General features: G+C 45.2%; 1 long non-coding RNA gene across 1 annotated transcript in view; it reads left to right on the top strand.

The window, feature by feature from the left end:
- The first annotated feature begins 11,801 nt into the window (after nt 1-11,801).
- The window catches only part of LOC134478971 (uncharacterized), a 46,380-nt gene continuing 39,701 nt past the window's right edge, over nt 11,802-18,480 (top strand). The window contains exon 1 of the long non-coding RNA XR_010051807.1: nt 11,802-12,399. This is a non-coding gene — a long non-coding RNA (uncharacterized LOC134478971). The remainder of the gene's footprint in view (nt 12,400-18,480) is intronic.

The following is an 18,480-nucleotide window of genomic DNA, read 5'->3' as shown; positions in this document are numbered from 1 at the left end:
GTGGAATGTTTGACTCTTTCGATGTTAAGGAGCTTGAGGATCCATGATGACTCTACCACCAATTCTTAATTCTGCATGGGTGGGGGTTCGGCCTTGTTTATAGGTAGGTGTAGAGGCCAGAGGACAACCTTGAGTGTCATTCTTTTTTTTTAATTAAATTTTATTTTTTTTTCAGTTCCTAAAAGTTTATTTTTTTTCAGTTACTGCTGTACTTTATTGTGTTCAACCAAATCACCATGTTACAAAAATAGCAAGCTGCCATAATAAAAAATAAGGCTCCTCTATCCAGCACCAGATAGCATCATTTTACTTTCAAGCCTAGAAATTGCACACTTGTATATAAACCAACCGAAGATGAGGATTGAGAGTTCATCTTGGTGGATTTTTCCTTTGATGAATATGAAGTGTCCTTCCTTATCTTTTTTGATGACTTTTAATTGAAAATTGATTTTATTTGATATTAGAATGGCTACTCCAGCTTGCTTCTTCTGACCATTTGCTTGGAAAGTTGTTTTCCAGCCTTTCACTCTGAGGTAGTGTCTGTCTTTGTCTCTGAGGTGTGTTTCCTGTAGGCAGCAGAATGCAGGGTCCTCATTGCGTATCCAGTTTGTTAATCTATGTCTTTTTATTGGGGAGTTGAGGCCATTGATGTTGAGAGATATTAAGGAATAGTGATTATTGCTTCCTGTTATATTCATATTTGGATGTGAGGTTATGTTTGTGTGCTTTTCTTCTCTTTGTTTTGTTGCCAAGATGATTAGTTTCTTGCTTCTTCTAGGGTATAGCTTGCCTCCTTATGTTGGGCTTTACCCTTTATTATCCTTTGTAGTGCTGGATTTGTAGAGAGATATTGTGTAAATTTGGTTTTGTCATGGAATATCTTGGTTTCTCCATCTATGTTAATTGAGAGTTTTGCAGGATACAGTAACCTGGGCTGGCATTTGTGTTCTCTTAGGGTCTGTATGACATCTGTCCAGGATCTTCTGGCCTTCATAGTTTCTGGCGAAAAGTCTGGTGTGATTCTGATAGGTCTGCCTTTATATGTTCCTTGACCTTTTCCCCTTACTGCTTTTAATATTCTTTCTTTATTTTGTGCGTTTGGTGTTTTGACAATTATGTGACGGGAGGTGTTTCTTTTCTGGTCCAATCTATTTGGAGTTCTGTAGGCTTCTTGTATGCCTCTGGGTATCTCTTTTTTTTAGGTTAGGGAAGTTTTCTTCTATGATTTTGTTGAAGATATTTACTGGTCCTTTGAGCTGGGAGTCTTCACTCTCTTCTATACCTATTATCCTTAGGTTTGATCTTCTCATTGAGTCCTGGATTTCCTGTATGTTTTGGACCAGTAACTTTTTCTGCTTTACATTATCTTTGACAGTTGAGTCAATGATTTCTATGGAATCTTCTGCTCCCGAGATTCTCTCTTCCATCTCTTGTATTGTGTTGGTGAAGCTTGTATCTACAGCTCCTTGTCTTTTCTTTTGATTTTCTATGTCCAGGGTTGTTTCCATGTGTTATTTCTTGATTGCTTCTATTTCCATTTTTAATTCCTTCAACTGTTTGATTGTGTTTTCCTGGAATTCTTTCAGGGATTTTTGCAATTCCTCTCTGTAGGCTTCTACTTGTTCTCTAAGGGAGTTCTTTATGTTTTTCTTGAAGTCCTCCAGCATCATGATCAAATATGATTTTGAAACTTGCTTTTCTGGTGTGTTTAGATATTCCGTGTTTGCTTTGGTGGGAGAACTGGGCTCCGATGATGCCATGTAGTCTTGGTTTCTGTTGCTTGGGTTCCTGCGCTTGCCTCTCGCCATCAGATTATCTCTAGTGTTACTTTGTTCTGCTATTTCTGACCGTGGCTAGACTGTCCTATAAGCCTGTGTGTCAGGAGTGCTGTAGACCTGTTTTCCTGTTTTCTTTCAGCCAGTTATGGGGACAGAGTGTTCTGCTTTCGGGCGTGTAGTTTTTCCTCTCTACAGGTCTTCAGCTGTTCCTGTGGGCCTGTGTCTTGAGTTCACCAGGCAGGTTTCTTGCAGGGTAAAAGTTGGTCCTACCTGTGGTTCCAAGGCTCAAGTTTGCTCGTGGGGTACTGCCTAAGTCCTCTCCGCGGCGGCAGCAACCGGGAAGATCTGCGCCGCTCTTTCCGGGAGCCTCCGTGCACCAGGGTTCCAGATGGCGTTTGGTGTTTTCCTCTGGCGCCTGCAGTTCCAAGGCTCAAGTTTGCTCGTGGGGTACTGCTAAGTCCTCTCCGCTGTGGCAGCAACCGGGAAGATCTGCGCCGCTCTTTCCGGGAGCCTCCGTGCACCAGGGTTCCAGATGGCGTTTGGTGTTTTCCTCTGGCGCCTGGATGTGCACAGAGTGCAGTCTCTTCTGGTTTCCCAGGCGTGTTCGCCTCTCTGAAGGTTCAGCTCTCCCTCCCACGGGATTTGGGTGCAGAGAACTGTTTATCCGGTCTGTTTCCTTCAGGTTCCGGCGGTGTCTCAGGCGCAGGGGTCCTGCCGCTCCTGGGCCCTCCCCTACGGGAACCCAGAGGCCTTATACAGTTGCCTCTTGGGCCAGGGATGTGGGCAGGGGTGGGCAGTGTTGGTGGTCTCCTCCGCTCTGCAGCCTCAGGAGTGCCCACCTGATCAGGCGGTGAGGTCTCTCTCCCACGGGGTTTGGGAGCAGAGAGCTGCTGCGGGCCGGGATCCGCGGGTGTGGGACTTCCTAAATTTTATTTTTTTACTTACTCACTGTATATCTGCTCACTGTTCCCTCCCAGTTAACTCCTCCCACAATCCTTCTCCCATCCCCCTTCCCTTCTCCTCTGAGCAGGTGGAGTCCTCCTAGGTATTCTTTCCCCCACCCTGGCACTTCAATTCTCTGTAAGGCTAGGCGCTTCCTCTCCCACCGAGGCCAGACAAGGCAGCCCAGCTAGAACATATCTCACCTACAGGCAACAGATTTTGGGATAGGCCCTGTTCCAGTTGTTCAGGGCCCACATGAAGACCAAACTGCACATCTGCTACACATGTGCAGGGAGGCCTAGGTCCAGCCCGTGTGTGTTCTTTGATTGGTGATTCAGTCTCTAAGAGACCCAAGGGTCCAAGTTAGTTGACTGTTGGTTTTCCTGTGGGGTCCCTATCCCCCCAGGGTCTGCAACCCTTCCTCCTTTTTTCCATAAGATCCCCCAAACTCCATTTACTGTTTGGCTGTGGGTGTCTGTATCTGTCTGAGTCAGCTGCTGGGTGGAGCCTCTCAGGTCCTGTCTGCAAGCACAGCAGAGCATCGTTAATAGTGTCAGGGACTGGTGCTTACCCTTGGGATGAGTAGAGGTCATTCTTTAGGTGCCATCCACATTTTAAGTACTTTGCATACATTCATGTCACATGCCTGCCTGGTGTGTGTGGAAGCCAGAAGACAGCATCAGATCCCCTAGAGCTGAAGTTATAAATGGTTATGAGTCATCAGGTGGGAATTGAACCCAAGTCCTCTGGAAGAATAGCCAGTGTTCTTAAGTGCTGAGTCATCTCTCCATCTCTCACCTTGTTTTTTGATACGGGTTTTCGGGGGGAGGCACCCAAAGGCTCCTCTATTTAATACTGGGTGCCCAGTTTGTAGGACTGTTTTGGAAGGATTGGGGGGTGTGGCCTTGTAGGGAGACATGTGTCACTACATACTGGTTTGAGATTTCAAAAGACTCATACCATGCCCGGTGCACTCTCTATTTTCTGTTTGTGGATCAGGATGTGAGCTCTCAGCTGCTGCTCCAGCATATCCCTGGCTGCCTGCTGTCATGCTCCACACTATGATTGTCATGGATTCGTATCCCTCTGGATCTGTAACCGCCACCAACCCTTTCTTCTATAAGTTGCCTTGGACATGGTGTTTTGTCATAGCAATTGAAAAGCAACTAAGATAGTGTCTTTCATTGGCTTGGAGTTCTCCAACTAGGAGAGGCCTTCTGATCAGTGAGTTCCAGGGATCTGTCTCTGCCTCCCCAGTGCTTTATTGATAAGAATGAGCCAACACACCAAGCTCTGTATATCCTTAGGTTTTTGTGAAATTGCTTCAGCTCTCCTGCCTGATTCCACTGCTTAAACCATTGACTACACTAAGGGAAACCCATGAACACTGGACAAGGCACAGACCCCTTTGTCTATGGTTTCTCCTCAGAGTAAACATTAAGCATAATTAAGCATAAGGCTGGGCCCAGAAAACCAGGCAAGACAACAGGACAAGATAGATCAGATTAAAGAGCCCTGGTCATAAAGTAAGACTGGTGAACTGATCCAGCTTTCTAGGGTTGGCACTGAGGGTGAGGGTCAAGGTGGGGTAGAGTCTCCTCAGTATACTTTGGGCCCAATTGATAGAATTGTTTGGGAAGGATTAGAAGGTGTGGCCTCCTAATCATGATTGATAAAGGTGATACTTCATCTGACAGATCCTTAACTTGTCATATCTATAAACACCTTCAAGGAAAAATCTAACCACAGTAACAGCACACACTGTTTGCCTTTCTATAGTAGATTCAAATAAATCAATACACATAGTAACTTTCCCTTCATCTCCTGGTGGTATGGAAAGCTATGATTTCTAGGACCTTATAAGTAGGCAGAGCCTGGCGACTGATTCTAGTCAATATACCGGGAACAGAAATGGCCGGCTGTTCAGTCTTTCTGGGATGAAATGTTGGAAAACTTGAAATTGGCCCTTCTTCCCTCTCACCATCTTTCTATGTCTTATCCCGGAAGACCTTATGTTGTGGTGGTGACATTGTGAGTCAGCACATCCTGAGACAGTGAATGGAACTGGGGAGCACTGCCTCCTGCTAGACTATGTTGAACATAGTGTGAGAAAAGACAAATCTTCCCTATTTCTGAGTTTTTCATTGTAGATGATCCTTTTCCCTGTTAACACTCTGGCCATCGGTCTTGTGCAAGGCCAAGTGCAAGAATTAGAGTTTAGCCTTTTATTGTCTTAGGGCCAGAACCTGCATTATGAGTCCTACATCATCCAGATCTCTGGTGCTGGAGTGATCAGAGCTCATTGTTTTTGAGGCTAGGATCCCTGACTTTAGATTAACCCCTATGCTCATTAGATCAAGGAACAAACTCAAAGGCTATCGAGAACACTTGCATCTTGTTACAAGTGTCAAATTACCCGAGACAGAGACTGACTCCATAGGTGGAAACTCAGACCGTCATTGCATTTTTACCTCCTGGATGACAGTGAAGATTTCTTTAATTTGCTCTCTTTTCCTACTGGTAGTTTGTGGGCAGGCAAGACATAGATATGTCACTATCATTTTACTGGGAAAGCACTTATTTGATGCATAATGGGTGACAGCTCATTAGTGCTGGAATGAGTCACTGTATGAAGTCTTAGCATCGAATCATCCTTCCCACGTCAGCCTAGAGTGGGCCTGGTGATGAGCTCCAATATTCTCAAGAAACTGGCACTCTGAGATCCCTAAGGTTTTTTTTTTCTTTTTGATTTTCTATTGATTCTTTGTGAGTTTCCCATCATGCACTCCAATTCCACTCATCTCCCCTCTCCTCATAGCTGCCCTCCACCCTGGCACCCCCCAAATAAAACATACACATACACACACGCACACGCACACATACACCATAAAAATAAGGAAAACAAAGCATAAGAAAAAATCTCGTTGTGGAAACTGTAGTATGTTGCAGTGTGTCCCACAGTATATATGTATATATATGTATAAATGTAGATTTATCCACACATCTTTACTTGCAAATATTCGTTTCAATGAGTCTTTTTTCTGGTTTGAGGCTTCTGGCTTCTGTGGCACCATCAATATTAAATCCTCACTGGGACTCCTCCCAGTTATTCTGTTCATCATATTCTTTTTTTTTCCCGGAGCTGAGGACCGAACCCAGGGCCTTGCGCTTGCTGGGCAAGCGCTCTACCACTGAGCTAAATCCCCAACCCCTCCAGTTATTCTGTTGTTGCCCTGTGTCATGGAGATCCTGCAGCTTTGGATCTGCAGGACTTGTCCTTTCATTTACCTCAACTGTTCACAGATGATACAAATTTTGGTGTGGTCCACTCAAAGTCCTGAATCTGGGTCTGTGTGATAGCTGAGCTGATCAGTGGGTCAGCTCTCCCTTATCTGAAACACCAGGGCAAGGTCTCCAGCAGTGCTTCAGTTAGGCTGCCCAATGTTGCCATCCTGGCTTGCTTCAGTCCCCATTGCCCACCAGGTGGGTCCTGAAAGGGGAGGCGAGGCAGGAATTCTAGGGGCTGCCAGCCATGACATTATAAGGAGGAAGTTTAACCTGGCTACTGTCTACGTGACCTCTGGGGTGGAGGGCAAAGGTAGGGGCGCAGGGCTATATGCAGGCCTGGGGCAGGGGTGAGCGGTACTATTCCTGCTGATCTCGGGACAAGATTTCTGGGGTTTGAGCATGTCTTGACCCCCTTCTTGCTCGGGGCTGGCTCTCCTTTTCCCATGGCTCCTGGCCTCATACAATGTTACCACTGGTCAGGGTCAGTTCTCCTGTTCTCATGCCCTTGGACTGGCTCACCTGCAACCAAGCCTCCGAAGGCAGCTCCACTGTGCTGCCCAGTCTCCCAGGTGAGTAGCTGGTGAGGGCCTGAGAAAGCTCGCCCATACCTTAGCCTTCAGGGTCAGCCCCACTGTATCTGCCCAGATGAGGTTCAGGGCCTGCTCTTCACCAGTGAGGGGCGGGCCAGCTGTCCTGCACTCATGCCCACGGGCCAACTCACCTGTGCTCCCTTCACCAGGAAAGAAAAGATAGTTTTCTTTTATTTCTGTTGGAACCCCAAAGTTTAGAAGAGGAAGAGTACTGTTGACATTTTATACTGGGGCTTGAGCTCAAAACTGAGAAACTACAGGGGAAAAGTACAGAGCTGGGTGTGGCAGTGCAGACGAGTATTCCCAGCACTTGGGCAGTGGAGGCAGAAAGGTAAAGAGTTGAGGTCATCTTTAGCTACACACTGGGCTTGAGGCCAGGCTGGGTTATATGAAACCATGTTAGAAAAGGAAGTTGAGGGCTGGGGATTTAGCTCAGTGGTAGAGCGCTTACCTAGGAAGCGCAAGGCCCTGGGTTCGGTCCCCAGCTCCGAAAAAAAGAACCAAAAAAAAAAAAAAAGGAAGTTGAAGAAGACAAAGGAGGAGAAAGAAGGAAGAGAGACAGGGGAGGAGAGTAAATTTAAAACTTCTCAAGAGACCTACCTGCTGCGGTGTGGACAGGCAGAAGACACCTAGAGGCCTGCTTACCACATGACCTGCCTGCAGCAGGAGCCACCACCATGTGCAAGTATGTGGTGGAGAGATGGATGGGTTTGAGCACTTTGAAGAGAGGAGGAACTGGAAACTCAAGGGTGCAGAGGAATAATCTGATGTGAGTAGCCTGCCCTGCCATCTGAGGCCATGGTGAAGTTCCAGTCCATGCTGCCACTGATGACCATGTCTACATCCATGGCATTGCAGCACCATGTCAGTGTTCATGGCTCATGTTACCACCAAAGGCCATGCGGATGTCTGAGGGCTGTGTAGACTGGCCCCAACCCTTGCAGACTATAGTACTTGGGAGAGCAGGCCCTGTATCATTTCTGGATAGCACAGAACAGCTGGCCCTGGTGGCAGGAAAGCGGTTGAGCTGGCTGCAAGGGCGTGAGAGCTGGCCCTGCCCTTTGCCAGCTGCCCTATTGGGGTGAGCTAGCTGGGGCAGTGTGGGAGAGCTTGCCCTGGTGGTGAGGGTTCAGGAGAGCTGGTAGTCTGACCAACTCAGCTATCACTGAGGCCCAGATCCAGGGCTTTGAGTTGGCTCCACCCCAACATCTACCCCATCTGTGAACTGCTGGAGCTCATGAAGGATTGATCCTGCTGATCCCAAACTACATGATCTCCATGACACAGGGAAACAACAGGAGAGGAATCCCAATGAGGATCCAATATTGATAGAATAGCAAAAGCCAGAGGCCTCTAACAAGACTGACGATGACTCATCGCAACAAACATTTGCAGGTAAAGATGTGTGGACAAAAGGGTATGCTATGTGACACACTACAGGTTCCATGACAAGATTTTTCTATTTTTTCATTTATTTTTCTCTTCCTTCCTTCCTTCCTTCCTTCCTCCCTCCCCCCTCCCTCCCTCCCTCCCTCCCTCCCTCCCTTCCTTCCTTCCTTCCTTCCTTCCTTCCTTCCTTCCTTCCTTCCTTCATTTCTTGTAGGGAGATTGCAAGGGCAGAGGAAAGATATGAAGGGACAGAGAGGTGAGTCATATTCTGGGGTATGATGTAAAAGAATTATCATCAATGCACCACAACCCCACAAAGAATCAATAAGAATGCTAAAAATAAAAGAATTCTCAATGGGAAAATATAAGAAACACCTTCTTTAAGAGCTTATATTTATTAATACGGGTCGAAACACGATTATATGATATATACTTGCAGTGCCTTACAGAATTGGGAGTGAAACATTAATCTTAGCTTCCTCTATCCCATCCCAACCACCACCATCTCTTCTTTGGCTTTAAGATGTGTTTGTGTGAAATGGAGGTCTTGCAGCTTCAGGCAACAAGATGACCAAGCACAGGATCACGCCAACCGTTAACAAGAATTATAGGACAGGACAAATCAATCGAGCGTGGTTGGTTTGTGTGCCTCACTCAGTCTCTGAACTGAAGTCTTTTCGATTTAAAAAGAGACATAATCGAAGCTCATCAAGAAAAGTTTGTTGGTGAAAGGAGGGTGATGCTATAGAACCCACCTTTAGAAGCAAAATGGGTCCAAACTATGTCCAACCGTAGGTGGAGGGTAGAGCAGCATCCTCACAGATCTCTAAAGTAACCCTGAAGAAACACAACACAAACTGTCCCTTAGGTACATTTCTGTGGGTCTGCTCACTAATTCTTCCTAATTTCTGGCCTCCTTTCCAAATGCTTAGCTAACTGTAGTCTCTTTAACGTCTCTCAAACTTTAGTTTCTAAGCTTCTGCCAAGTGTCTGATTTTATCTGCACTTCCCAATGTAAAATCTTATTAGAAGAATAGGATTGGGGGTTGGGGATTTAGCTCAGTGGTAGAGCACTTGCCTAGCAAGCGCAAGGTCCTGAGTCCGGTCCCCAGCTCCGGAAAAAAAAAAAAAGAATAGGATTGGTTTAGTTCTGTCTACTGGAAAAGGCCTTTCTGTAGGACACACCATAAGCTTCTGCCTCCCTCGGGGTCACATGCTCATGTGGTTCCCAACCTTATATGAGTAGAGAGAAGAGGTGGGGGCTTGGAGAAAGCTGGGTGGTGCTTGGAGCAGAGCTCCCAGAGCTGGAGCCATGGATGGATAGTTTTGTCTAAAAGTGGCTCTGGATGAGGTAGGTGTGTCATGATATGTGTAGTGGAGACTTGGTGCATTTTCGGTTGTCCAATTTAGAAACAGCCGTGTCCAAATTAAATGCCGTACACCTGAGGACCTGAGAATCAGAGCACTTTCATGATATGTCCAGAGTCACTTTAAGTGATGGAGCAGGAATTAAAGTTCGAATCAGTGGGCTTTCTCTAGTATATCATTGTGCTGGTTAGTTTTATGTCAACCTGATGCAAGCTACTGGCCTATGAACGAACCTTTGGGAAATGTTCTTGATTTGTGATTAATGTGCGAGAGCTCAGATCTCTGTGGGAGGTGCTGCTCTTGAGAAGGTGGTTCTGGATGCTCTACAAACATAGGCTAAGAGAGCCGTGAGGAGCAAGTCAATAAGAAGCACTCCTTCAAGGCCTTTGCATTAGTTCCTTCCTCTAGTTTCTGGCCTTGAGTTTTTGCGCTGACTTCCCTTTGTATGAAGTTGTAAGTTGAGTTGAGCAACCTGAGAGTCATAAGTTGAAATAAATCCTTTCATTCCCAAGTTGTTTTTGGCCAGTGTTTTATGACAGCAATAGGAACCCAACTAAGAAATTATGCACAAAGTTTAAAGCATATTTATAGGCAGTGCTGTGGTCACTTCCTACCCACTGGTCTCTTGCCATGCACTGGATATTATTCCTTTAAAAAAATCATAAATAATTGAGTAAGAGGAACTGTTCTAGATAGTGAAATAAACAAATCTTACATTTTGCTCCCACAGACTGGAGAAGGAAAATAGTCAATAAGTAATTGTGGAAAATAAGTAAATTATATTATAATTTATATAATTTAATAATTCATATAATTTAATAATTTAAATATACATATTATAAGGTGACGAGAGTTAAGGAAAATAAAGAAAAGGGGTTGGGGGTCCTCAGGAAGTCTAATTTAAATTGCCAGCTTAGTGCTGATCTCAGCATGATGCAGAGAGCTTGTAGCTCCGCCCCCATGCTGCAAACGTCCTGAGAGAAAACTGTGTGTGTTCTTTCTTCTCCCAGTCCAGTGTCTTGACTGTGATGTGTTTGGAATAACTAGTAGTTGAACAGGACACCTTGTTTTTAGTTTCTTCCTGTGTTATCTTCCTCCAGCAACATTCTTCATGCAATCCCAGCACTTCCTGGGTTACGGTAGATGTACATTCTTTCAACACTCTTTGGGACATAAGCTGTCATGAGACGCTCCGAAGCAGTCTCACCACAAAGTTTAAGCAACACGGGGAATATAGCCTAAGTGTTCAACAACACAGCCTGACGTTTCATTTAACCCAATCCTTTGCAGGCATTGCTACAGTGGGGAGGCCGTTCATCAGCGCTGTTCTAGTAAATATTTAATAAGCAGCTCTCTAGGACAAGGAGGAGATGAGGAACTGTGGGCTTTCTCATTTCAGGGTAGAAATACTCGATGGATGATTTCGAGTTATGATGTAATACCATTGAGTGTGGACTTGTATCCCAGCAGCACGCCCTGGAGCTACACCTCCATCACACTGAGAGAACAGGTGTAAGAACATCAAAAGCATGCGCTAGCAAGATAGACTGAAAGAATGAAGACTCACTCTGGTGGCTGAAGAGATAGCTCAGTGACTAAAGGAGCATCCCATGCCTTCGTCTGTCCTCTGTGGACAACTGCACACACACACACACACACACACACACACACACACACACACCAGATACTACTCACACTCATACAAAGTAAAAATAATTTTAAAATAATTAGGAAGTGATGCATTTTAATATAATCTAGCTAAGTTTAAGTGACTTTTAATAATGTCCATGTTTAGCAGATAGCTTGTATAAGTTCTGAACATGTACCCATTGTCTCCTGTGGTGGCGTTCACCTGTCACTGCTCTGTGGCCTTCTCAGCTGTGATAAGAATGAGCTTTCACTGAGAACATTGGACATAAAACATTCAGATATCTTCATTTCTTCCTTGTCGCCTCCTTGCTCACAACTTCCCACACCTCTCTTAAAGTGTTGTCATGCGGTGTCTCTGTCTTCTGTGGTAAGTGAGGGTTGTAAAGACTTGGTAAAAATGTCCTCTGAGTTGGAACCACATGTACTAGGTAAATGCTTCTATTCTTCAATGACAACCCGAGACTCACATTGTCTTATTCTAGTTCCTGGGTTCTCCCATCATTGCATGCCATGTGGCTGCTTTCAGCTCTGGGATTTCAGTTAGTCAGTGAGCTGGAGCCTACCGGCCCTTCTCCTGCTTTTGTGCCTGACTGTAGGTCCAGCACTAAGACACCAATTCTCTCATTGGGTCCCCAGAGCAACCCTGAAAGAAAAGTCTTGATATCACACCATTAGAGAGGAGGATACTGGGGGTTGGGGATTTAGCTCAGTGGTAGAGCGCTTGCCAAGGAGCGCAAGGCCCTGGGTTCGGTCCCCAGCTCCGAAAAAAAGAACCAAAAAAAAAAAAAAAAGAGAGAGGAGGATACTGGGTCCTAGAAGGAAGTCACTTGTCCACAGCTCAAACTACAGTCTTCAGTCTTTGATAGCTTCCACGCAGGCTCGGCATCTGCCACCCCTCAGCTGGCTGCTGTAGTTGTAGACCGAATCTTCTCGTCTCAGAAAGGATTTGGAGATCTATTCTGGGAAAAATCCATCATAAAAATCTCAGCACAGTGATATCGAGGTGTAAGGATAGGTCTGGATCTAGGGCTGAGAGCAACCAACACCTACGTTCTTCGCTCTTGAAGAAGGCACACATGGATGTAGGGTGCAGTTTGTACCTGGGGATGGATTCTCCCCTCCTCATTCCCTAGCTCTAGCAACTGGAGCTTACATTTCGGATCCTGAAGGGAAAAGGCCATGAGGAAGCACGCTCAGTCCTTCACAGCACAGACTGAAGACAGCTGCAGGCAGACGACCTAGGGATATTGTAACAGATGCGTCCCTGGCAAATTCTTTGAAGGGAAGCCAGTTTGCTGTGGACCAGATGCCCAGGGTCAAGCAGAAGGAAGAGGCCAAGAGAATGCAAGGTTGTGGTATCGGCGATCTGTTCTCTAGAACACCAGGACGCAAGCGTAAGCACTGTTTACCTTGTAACACTATAGCCTTGAGCAAGTCACTGAGCCTTTGAACTATTTTCTGTTTTGTAGAAAGGGGAAGAGAAGGAGAAAGAATGATAGTGGCTATCTATGTGCTAGACAGTAACTCATGCGTACTTAATATTGTCTGTGATGTACTTCCTATGAAAGACTGAGCCCAGCATGAGAACACTGTGGTCAATATGCAATGAAAATGGCAGATGTTGTCATATTAATCTCCTTTAACCACTGCACGACTACAAGAAACAATGGAAGTAGTTATCATTTCTGGCATCTTCTGTACTTTCTGGAAGCCAGACATTGCTCTAAGTGCTGCCATGTGAATCAACTCACTTAATTTTATTACCTGTCCCATGAGGTTGGTCTATTTTTAACCTTACTTGATGAATGAAAAAAATTGAAGTCAATTAAATAGATTGTCCAAGGACACACAGCTAGAAAGTGACACCGGTCTACTACTTTTGCTCACTTTAGAGGGATATACTGAAGACAGAGAAGTTGAGCAGTGTGCCCAGGGTGTGAGTGGGCAGAACCCTCCTGTGGGTTTGGTAAGAGACAAAAATGATACTGTGCATGCTAAAAAGCCTTCTGAGCTATTGTTTGGAGGCTCTGGCCAGGAGGTGAGTAAGCAGCTTTGCGTGTTTCCTCTAGTTTAGGTGTACCATCTGGCTTAAGACCTGGAGTCTTTTAGGAAGTCTTGTTTGGCCTTCGTTCGTCATTTGGGTGGGCATTAGAGGCTGGTTGCGTGTAAAGGTCCTGCACTCATCATCCTCTTAGGACAGTGTAGGAGCAGGGCTTGCTGGAGAGCTGCCATGCTAAGAGGCCAGTGAGGCCGCCAGTTGGCAGCTGGCCACCATCATGTGCAGCTGGGTTACTACCGGTCACCGCTTGGCCTTCCAGACACACTTGTGACTAGCATCTGGAACAGCAGGCAGCAGTGAGGCGCAGGAGAGGAGGCCTAAGACTTCTGACAGAGGGGAGCAATCTAAACACCAGGGGGCTGCTTTTTGCTCCCTTTGCCAAATGCTTACAACGTATCCCCTTTTCTGTGGGGCTCCTCAAGAACTGCATTCTAGAAATTCCTGGGAATGTGTCCTCTCCATGCATTGGTGGTCTTTGCAGAGGCCATAAGGAGCCATGAGGGGCAAGCCACTCACTGTCATATGCCTTTAGAACTGCCTTGAAATCATTTTTGGGAGCTTTCCAGGTAGGGGCAGCTCACAGCCCTCTTTCCTGAGCCAGTACAGGCAGGACCAGGGAAGGTGTTGTATTACCCCATTTCCTGAGGGAAGTCCATACTCAGGTTTTGGGTTGGAAGGGAGATGTTAATGCATGGAGTGATAGCAGCTTTGTGTGTGTGTGTGTGTGTGTGTGTGTGTGTGTGTTTGTGTGTGTGTGTGTGCACATGCATGTCTGGGGCCTACATGGAAGGAATTTCAGAGAAGGGACCAGAGGCACCCAGGGCCCAGAATGTCTCCCCTGATACTATGGCAGGAAGGTGTTGCACTTTAACCTATATGGATATGGTCCTGACTCTTATTCTGGTTCAATAGGTTCCCACCTTACTCTCTTACTGGACTCTTCCAAAGAGGTTCACATTCATGTAAGAAGAACAGCTTTCCCTCACGTGAGATGGAAGGGTGAGCTCTAAGCTTTAGCCAGCTTTCTGTCTGCCTGTAGTAACGGAGTGCTTTTTCTCCTGTGAGCAATCTAAAACAGTGGTTCTCAACCTGTGGGTTGAGACCCCGTCAAGGGGTTGCACCTCAGATATTTGCGTTACAATTCACAACAGTAACAAAGCTATAGTAAGTAGCAACAAACTAGTGTTATGGTTGATGCTCAACACAACACAAAAGGAACTGTATTAAAGGGTGGCAGCATTGGGAAGGTTGAAAGCCATTGGAAAAGGCAAATATCTGAACAAAAACTGTTTTCCCTTGAAGACCACACAGTCCATTAAAACCTGGCATTCACCCATTTCAGATGGGTTTGACCCTACTTGTGAAATATTAACCTTGACATTATTGTGGTACAGTACATTCTCCTCTGAGGGCCAATATCCCCTATAAAGATACTCTGAGTCAATTCAAGTAGAATAAAACTTCCCCAGAAAAACATGCATTCGACCTCCAGATCTTCCTTGAAAGGAGTCAAGGGAAGATAAAGAATTTTGGTTCTTTCAACCATAAATGTCAGTTTCTTTACTCCCCCCACCACCACAAGATTCTATTATTTGAGAATAATTTCTGTATGTATCATGTGAAACCCTTAAAACACCCCCATTTATCTCCCTACCAAAGTTGTGGATACTGAATTTAGAGTCAGAGAGGGACAAGAATTGCCTGGAGTCACACAGCATCTGGTATTTCCACGATCCCTCAGTGTTCCTACGTGCTTCTGTTTCTTCCTGTGTGTGTGTCCTGTCAGGCTGCAGCCCCAGCTGCTGCTACAGTCTTCCCTCTCTGTGGGAGGTGACAAGCCACCAGCCGTCAGTCCAGTGAGGAAGACTTCAGTATATGTCTATCTGCAGCTGGCACAGAGCTCCAGGTGGCTGTCCCTCAAGAAGCTGACAAGATTTGGAGAGGAGCAAATACCATGCAAGTCAGGGTTTCATCAAGTCACTGCCAGCTCAGAAGGGCTAGACGGATTTGTGCTTCTGCTCCTTGTGTTCTGTCCCTAGCAGATGGCCATGTCATCCCCCATTGCTTAGCTGAGGGACTAGCTGCAGGCCTATCCTGAAGTCATCTGAGATTCTTATGACCCATCATCTTGCTCTCACCTCACCTCCCACACCAGTCTGTCACCTGACTTGCCCTTTGCAGCCTTTGTACCTCCCTAATCAGTTCGTTGCTCTTCAAGGCTAGCGACACACTGCCCTTGCCCTCCGATCTGTCTGGCATCAAGAGAATTCTTGCAGCTGTTATAGAAAAAAGAAATCTATTTGTGTCATGTTTCATGTTGCTAGGTTGCTTTTCCTCTTCCTCCTTCTGTTCTTTGGCAAATAACAAATGTCTTCATATAAAGATTTACTAGATTCCTTAGAATTATATCACAGGTTTGCCTGTCTTGACATCTATATTATATTTTAAAAGTAGTTATACTTCTTTGCGATTTAAATGTACAAAGATATACACAACCCTCCTATTCAAGTCCTCAGGTATCCACTTTATCAGCAAAATGTACCATTTTTATTTTTTGAATAGCAAAGCTTAATGGTATGAACTAAAATGAACAGACTCATTTAACCTGATCCTGTACTTAATTCTTGGCTACCAGATAATTAATTCCCACATCCACTCAAAAAATTATTTTCCCTCTGGTCTGACAAAATCTGTGGTTGACTATGAAGAGAGTTGCAATTTGGTGATAGCTGCTAAAATTTATGAACTTCATAAACTTCAGGCTTTAAAAGACAAAACTGAGGGCTAAGGGTGTGACTTAGTGGGTAGAAGTGCTTGCTGGGTAAGTGTGATGACCCAAGTTCAAACCTCCTGACCTCATGTAAAAGGTGAATGTGTATTACATGCGCTTGTAATCCCAACACTGCTATGGGGAGATGGCAGGCTGAGACTGGAGAATCCCTTGAACTTCATGAGCCAGCTAGACCAGCATCCATGGCAGAAAAACAACAGAGAGACCCCGCCTCAAAGGCAATAGAAAATGAAATTGTCCTCTGACCTTTACAAGGGAAGTTGGAGCAAAGCAAGCTGCTCCCTGTCCTGTTGTCACTCCGTACTGTAGCTACAAGCCTGACAGGAGTAACTCAGTGAGCCCTGAAATCATGCCCCTTACATGCTTATGTTCTAGAGAAGGAAGAACCAAGGAATTCCAGGCACTATGGTGAGGAGACCAGTAGGTGACCCTGTCAGCAGCTGAGGTGAGAAAGGATAGACTGAAACCAGGGAGGAGGGAACCATCCTGGGTAAGATACCAGTGAAGGGTGATATTGGAGGTACCTGAGGACCAGATGTCAGTGGGATTCTTGCTAAGATAACTAGTAAATGGTAGTGCCCCTGAGTATAGTTTTTGTTTCCTTACTTTTTCCTGAAAATATTGGAATAATTGTATTCTTTAAAAATCTAGACATCAGACTGGAGAGATGGCTCAGTGGTTAAGAGCACTGATTGCCCTTCCGGAGGTCCTGAGTTCAAATCCCAGTAGCCACATGGTGGCTCACAACCATCTGTAATAAAATCTGATGTCCTCTTCTGGTATGTCTGAAGACAGCTACAGTGTACTTATATATAATAAATAAATAAATCTTTAAAGAAATCTAGGCATCCAAGGCTGACCATGGTAGTGCACAACTATGATCTTAACACCTGAGATGCTAAGGTAGGCAGACGATGGGCTGAAGGCCAGCTAAACAGTGAGAGCCTAACCAAAACCAAACCAAAAACCAACCAACCAAACAAACAAAAAAACCCCACAAAAACCCCAAAACAACAACAAAAACCAAACCAACAAACAAAACAAATGAACAAACAAACAAACAAAAACCAAAAACAAAAAACAAAAACCCAGAACCACCTGTGGAGCCTCAAACCTGTGATTTCAGCACTCAGGTGGCTGAGGTAAGCGTATTGCTCTGCATTTGATACCAGTCTGGGCTACATAGTGAGTTCCGAGCCAGCTTGGGAGACCCTGTATCATCAACAAAATGTGTAATTAACAATAAATAAATAAATAAATAAATAAATAAATAAATAAATAAATAACAAAACTCCACAAGACAAAAATAACCAAACAAAACAACCATATTTTTCCCCATCTTTATTAAATTGGGTATTCCTTATTTACATTTCAAATGTTATTCCCCTTCCCGGTTTCCGGACCAACATCCCCCAACCCCTCCCCCTCCCCTTCTATATGGGTGTTCCCATCCCCATCCTCCCCAAATTACATCCCTCCCCCCAAACAATCACATTCACTGGGGGTTCAGTCTTGGCAGGACCAAGGGCTTCCCCTTCCACTGGTGCTCTTACTAGGATATTCATTGCTACCTATGAGGTCAGAGTCCAGGGTCAGTCCATGTTTAGTCTTTAGGTAGTGGCTTAGTCCCTGGAAGCTCTGGTTGCTTGACATTGTTGTACATCTGGGGTCTCGAGCCCCTTCAAGCTCTTCCAGTTCTTTCTCTGATTCCTTCAACGGGGGTTCCGTTCTCAGTTCAGTGGTTTGCTGCTGGCATTCGCCTATGTATTTGCTGTATTCTGGCTGTGTCTCTCAGGAGCGATCTACATCTGGCTCCTGTCGGTCTGCACTTCTTTGCTTCATCCATCTTGTCTAATTGGGTGGCTGTATATTTATGGGCCACATGTGGGGCAGGCTCTGAATGGGTGTTCCTTCAGTCTCTGTTTTAATCTTTGCCTCTCTATTCCCTGCCAAGGGTATTCTTGTTCCCCTTTTAAAGAAGGAGTGAAGCATTCACATTTTGATCATCCATCTTGAGTTTCATTTGTTCTAGGCATCTAGGGTAATTCAAGCATTTGGGCTAATAGCCACTTATCAATGAGTGCATACCATGTGTGTTTTTCTGTGATTGGGTTACCTCACTCAGGATGATATTTTCCAGTTCCATCCATTTGCCTATGAATTTCATAAAGTCATTGTTTTTGATAGCTGAGTAATATTCCATTGTGTAGATGTACCACATTTTCTGTATCCATTCCTCTGTTGAAGGGCATCTGGGTCCTTTCCAACTTCTGGCTATTATAAATAAGGGTGCTATGAACATAGTGGAGCATGTGTCTTTGTTACATGTTGGAGCATCTTTTGGGTATATGCCCAGGAGAGGTATAGCTGGGTCCTCAGGTAGTGCAATGTCCAATTTTCTGAGGAACCTCCAGACTGATTTTCAGGATGGTTGTACCAGTCTGCAATCCCATCAACAATGGAGGAGTGTTCCTCTTTTTCCACATCCTCGCCAGCATCTGCTGTCACCTGAGTTTTTGATCTAAGCCGTTCTGACTGGTGTGAGGTGGAATCTCAGGGTTGTTTTGATTTGCATTTCCCTTATGACTAAAGATGTTGAACATTTCTTTAGGTGTTTCTCAACCA

The sequence above is a fragment of the Rattus norvegicus genome, chromosome 5, assembly GCF_036323735.1.
Source record: "Rattus norvegicus strain BN/NHsdMcwi chromosome 5, GRCr8, whole genome shotgun sequence".
In the NCBI taxonomy this organism is placed as follows: domain Eukaryota; kingdom Metazoa; phylum Chordata; class Mammalia; order Rodentia; family Muridae; genus Rattus; species Rattus norvegicus.
The sequence above is the reverse complement of the archived record's forward strand: the minus strand, read 5'-3'. Positions and strand labels throughout refer to the sequence as shown.